This window comes from Argopecten irradians, unplaced genomic scaffold, assembly GCF_041381155.1.
Source record: "Argopecten irradians isolate NY unplaced genomic scaffold, Ai_NY scaffold_0227, whole genome shotgun sequence".
Classification (NCBI taxonomy): Eukaryota; Metazoa; Mollusca; class Bivalvia; order Pectinida; family Pectinidae; genus Argopecten; species Argopecten irradians.
Window position 1 is genome coordinate 24,771 of NW_027187694.1, and position 6,000 is coordinate 30,770.

General features: G+C 34.0%; 1 non-coding gene across 1 annotated transcript; it reads left to right on the plus strand.

Annotated features, from left to right (window-relative positions):
• Window positions 1-5,400: 5,400 nt before the first annotated feature.
• Trnar-acg (transfer RNA arginine (anticodon ACG)) lies at window positions 5,401-5,473 on the plus strand. The gene has a single exon. It is a non-coding gene; the product is annotated as a tRNA-Arg (tRNA).
• The last annotated feature ends 527 nt before the right edge of the window (window positions 5,474-6,000 follow it).

Genomic DNA, 6,000 nt, shown 5'->3' on the forward strand with positions numbered 1-6,000 from the left:
AAATATTAAAAACCCTGCCAACATGATCATGCCGATTTTGACTTTGATAAAACAACATAAACACCAACACAACACTAATAATCATCAGAATGTTTAAAACATATTTTTTTGTACTTTTGTTTGTTTTGACACCTTATTTAATAATCCTTTTAACAGCAAGGGTTCTGGTCATGTAAAGACGGCCTCCAAATGTAAGCATTGTGTAGCGTGTGTAAGTCGTAGGTGCGTGTTTTGGATACTGCGGTATTTACTGTTGTATGGGCCCTGCAGATAATTAGGGCTGTTAGAAGTTGTAGTTCTGCTGCCCCAGTTTTATTGCATGATCGTAGAAGGTTCTAACAAGTGCGATTTGGCTGAAACTTGCATGAAACGACTTTACTGACATGGTCCCGACGAAGTCTAGTTATTTTTACGTGTGGAATCATCCGAAATCAAGAAGATGGCCGCAAAACAGCCGCCATCTTGAAAAACACAACTTTGAACTTCTTCTCAAGTAATCTTGGTTAATGCGCGATTTGGCTGAAACTTCAAAGCATCGGAAATGATTCTGAACACTAAAAAATGGGGAGGGGGGGGTGGGGGGTTTGGGGGGGAAAAAAATCATGTTATTATTTTTTCAGGTCGATTTCCGAAATCAAGATTGGCCGGGGGGGGGGCCGCAATCTTGAAAAACAAGGTGGGGGGTGAGTCAAAAAGAAGTTCTGGGGGGGGGATTGCGATTTGGCTGAAACTTTGCAAAACATGATACATAGTTTCGACAAACGTGTTTATAGGGAGGGCTGTATTATCAGGGATGCCGGAGAGAATCTAAGATGGTGGGGCCATGGTGCCAAATAAACAAATGTGTTCTGGGGTTTGATACTTATTATTCTACCTTTATATACGTTTGACCTATACGAAAACTGCATCAAATCGGATATCCTAACAATGGTCCCTATGGGACAAAGTATGTTGTTACATCTCTGAGATATTTGATCAAAAATTTTGAATGTTTAATGACTACCATGTACAGATATAGGGCCTCTTTTGATTTTATAAGATTAAACGCATGGTAGTTCAGTGACTCGTTAGGGCCCTAGGGGTAATCAGGCTGAAGTTTATAATTTTCTGTTGAATGATTACAACCCCTTAGTGCACTCGCTAATTAGTAAAAAAATCATGATGTTTCAAGTGAAATCTGAATCTTCGCTATAACGGCAATGTCCATACATTGATATACACAAATCCTCCATTTGTCTATGGTCAAAAAGTGTTAAATTAATATTCTTTGCTTTTTGATATCTTGGAATCACATTTTTTCTATTTAAATTTTTGGGTAGAGAATATATCAGATAATTTGATTAGTAGTATGCTGGCATGGATACCTTCTTACCGATGTTAAGCTCGAGTGGGGACATAAATGGCAGACCAAGGAACATCAGTTCTGCAAATAGTGTTATTGCAATCAGAATTTTTAATAGTATTTCTTGGTTATTTTGAAAATAACTAAATGTATCACGTGAAACCAGGCACTTGGGGTGTCTTGAGTACTGAGTGATTACCAAGATATGTTTATTGTACCATGTCAATTTAAACAATTTGGAATCAACTCAGTGTTTCTCTGAAATATATGGCAGGGTTCTATATGCATTTTATAGTATTGAGTTTGTAAAAGCCGTGTTTGATAATTTTTTTAACACATTTTTACTTATGTAAATGGTCAGATAAAAATACAATCCTCAGCTAGTAAAGACATGGATCTTCTTGTGTATAACATCCATATAGCACATTTTAGAAACAAAATAATTGATTGCGGTCAAAACTTTGAGTATTGAAACAATTGGATTGGATTTAATCACTGTATTTATCGTACTATTATAGCAATGGAAAGTTATTTAATTACCTTTAATTTTCTTTATATGGTTTTACCTGTACCAATTCTGTCACATATCCTTGAACATAAGTGATATGTAAATACTTATGTGGCGAAATGGGCCCATGTAAATATCATGTATGGTAAATTTCAGTTTATTTGAAAGATCTGTAAACCAGATATAAGGATACTAAAAATATGTGACATCATGGTAATTAATCCATTTTTTTATTGGACGCGTCTGACGCGTCTGACTACGGGAAATCAAATAAGATTCCAGTGTTCGGAATCCTGCCAAGGCTGCGTTTATTTTACCTGGGTTTCAATTTTAGACCTAGCTCATTGTAGATACTATTTACAGTTAGTTCCATTACCAGTGAATCACTACTTTGTCCTCTGTTAATGATCGTCTCCGATAGCCAGCAGTACGCTCTTGTTTTAAATGATTTCCATTATGTGTTTCATCTTCATAAGCGAGCTAACTCACAAAATATAGATGACGGAGAACACGATGTCTTTAAACACATAAAACACTCCACGACAGAAGTAAACTTAAATACGTGTTAGGTAGAAGTTGTAGTGTAATTATATTTACAGGTAAGTGGTTGAATTGATAGTATAATAAACCCCGTTGATTTCATACAGAAAGCTACTCAATCTTTATTTCTCGATAATTTGAGTATGTCATCGCGCAATTTGGGAGCCGCGCGGGAATGTAATTTATTGATGCGTCCAAATCAGAAAACTTTTGGTGTTTTCAGTACTGTTAACCGTAACCGTAACAGTTTACGTTCGATGAAACATGTTCATGTATCAAAATAGTGATTTGACACACTTATACATGTTTACGTGTGTAAATACAAAATGTAGAAAAATGTTACATTGATTTATGTTAACTACCCGTACCTCTTTGAGCCATATGCTCTCCGTGCGTATGATAAATAAACTAAATGTTGTTAAGCTGTGTACAGTTTTGCATCATTCGAATGGACGTCGCAATGTTTATCATGTTGTGGGGTTGTCTGTGAGTCTGTGGTTGTTCTCTTCAACATGTATGCCTAGATCTACATGCATATTCGTCATTTTTAACATCTTTGGTTGTACGCGAATAGCGGATAATGATATGTCAGAACACGTCAGTATTATGTGTTGGAATAAAGTGTAACACGTACTCGGTGACCTAGCACGACAATGCATTTTTGATTCACCTCGGGCGGACAGGATCAAGTACTGTACTGATATCTAGAATCTAATGTGTAATCGGCGAGAGTAGGACTTACATTACACAAATGTACGTTTGGGTGTTTCGAAATATCAATGAAACGGAATCCTTCAATTGTAGCTTTTACAATACTTGTAATAGATACCTCTAATATTTATTGAAGTGTTTAAAACAACAATATAGTATATTATAGCTAACATTTTGAGAGCGGTTACAGTAAACGTTTACAGTAGTGGGCCTACCTGTGTTTGTACATGTTCCTCGAAACGACGTCCGATACATTTGAAAAATCTCTAAAATCCGGAAGAATGAGATGGAACTATGTAAACATCCGTGTATTCAAGAAATTTCAAACGTGAACTGATTAAGTAGAACTCAAGTGATCACGAAATTGAAGAAACTCTCTGTTTGTCACACCTCCTTGTACACAGGCGGTTTGATAATCGGGGACGCCGACGTGCACTAATCTACGTTAAAATATACTGCCCACGTTATGACATTGTTGTAAGCGTGGTGAAATCATACGGAAGCAAAAATATTAAAACTCAAACTGCTTTGCACCATGCGTAGTTTTTTAACAACAGATTAAATAAAATGATTTATAGTTCCATATCCGGAGTAAAACCCTCTGGATATATGCTTCCTTTCAGACGGAACTCATTTTATTGGTATGGTTCATTTGATAATATTGGCGCGGAATTTCCAAGCCACTATCATAGTGGCTTGTTCGAAAATGCCTGTCGGATATCCAAAACGTTATAAATTCAATTTTTAGTCTTATAAATTAGCCAATAAACACTATTAATGGGTAAATTTTGTGCTATGAAGAGATACATAGTTAGGACTGTAAAATATTAGGATTAGAGTTCTCTTTATGGTGGTTCTATGAGAGGATTAAAGTTGAGTAGGGTATCGATATTTGTTTCATGGACACGCTTCCGCGGTCCATTCCAAATATCGATACCCTACTCAACTTTATCCTCGATAGAAACCACCAGAAAGAGACTTTAATCCTTAAATAAACATTTAATGATATTTAAATAGTGTAAAAAATGATAATTGAAAAAAAACTAATGAATTGACATTAAGAAAACTTTAGAACAAAGGCCTCATTTTATAAGCCGTGTTGTCCAATGGTAATGGGGCTTGTGGCGCAATGGATAACGCGTTTGACTACGGATCAGAAGATTCCAGGTTCGAATTCAAACAAGCCTCTCTTAATTTTCCCTGGGTTTTTACTTTTAGCCTTAATCTCATTTTAGTTACCAGAAATAGTTTCCAAAGGAAAACGATTAAAACCAGTATTCAACAATTAAGAATGTAGTCTCGTAGGAGTAAGGGAGTTTAGATCATGTTTCTTTTCATACAGATCGGCTTGTGTTAATCGACAAAGTGACCCCAAGCTCTTCAAATGCATTTGAATGTACCGCACGATTTGATTAATATACCCACCTTTTCTTGGAAGTTTGATATTTATGAATGTAAAATTATTTTGATTTAGTTTGAAAATTAACATACACACAAATAATCCTTATCAATTCTTTAATATTGCTAGTTTCTCTGGGGTAAATATTTATTTAATTTGAAAACATTAGTTAACTGATATTTTTAAACACTAATAAGTATTGAACATCTAGGCTTATATTGTAACAGAAAATTCTGCAGTGAATGTATAAAAAAGTATACATATTTAAGGGGAGATAACTCTGATTGTGAATCCCGTCTTTGTTCAATGAAAAATGCAAGGTTTTTTAGGTTGCTAAAAATGCTCTATCTTGACAAATTGTGGTTCAATTTTTCTTGATAAATTGACTGATGTTAAAAGCAACTTTGTCACTTTTTAGTCTGTTATTTTTCTATTTAAAAATTGAACTTCACAATTTTTGATTTATTTTCATTTTGGTGAGAATATTTTAGGTAATTTACTTGGCGTCTTTTTTACCTAATTTCCTCCAAAAATGATCACTAGAAATTAATTATGACGAAAAGTAAAGCATTTTCTTTAAAAAAGGATTGATATATATCTCATCAATTAAAACAATATATATATCGTAGAACACATTTTTGTTAATTATTTTCATTTAAAGGGCAGATTTAGTACAGACTAATGCCTAGTTTTATCATGTGCAGAATCTACTCAAAAATGGCAAATTTGAATACTTGTATATTATTTTTATTCATATAAGTCATTTGGCTCAACATGAATGTTTTAAACCTGCTTTGCTAACTATACCGAACCTTATTACATATCATTGACAAACGATGTGTTCCGCTTGATAAGATTATCCGAAAAGTGAAAAGTTTGTGTAATATAGCACAATATATAGGGCTTGTGGCGCAATGGATAACGCGTCTGACTACGGATCAGAAGATTCCAGGTTCGAATCCTGGCAAGCTCGTTATTTTTCCTAGCTTAGACTAAATGTGTTAGCATTCATCGTAAACAATTAAAACGAGTTCAAAATTTTTTTTGTAACGATATTTTAAAATGTTCAGAATGTCTTTTTTGTAACAACTTTTATAGTCACCTATTCAAACACTTGTAGCTATGTGGTCAAATAAGTCAAATATATCGCGTTCATGTTTAAAACTAAACATATATTGAAACATTTACCAAACGCATTAAAGCGGTGTATAAATAAATAATAATACATAAGTGCTAATTAATTTATTATCTTAGGTGTAGATCGTAAGAAAGCGCATTGATTTTAATTTACCTCATGACAATATCTCGATCTAAAATAAAACGATGTTGAAAAGAAGACAATATATCGATCGTTAATATTATATATAATGACATCTTTAGCTATTTTAAAAACGTTGTCTATACGACTGTCATTTTTTTTCTACTCATACGTCCAACTTTATAATAACATATTCCGACTCTGGTAACTATTTGGCCTATAACAAAAATGGCCATAAACTT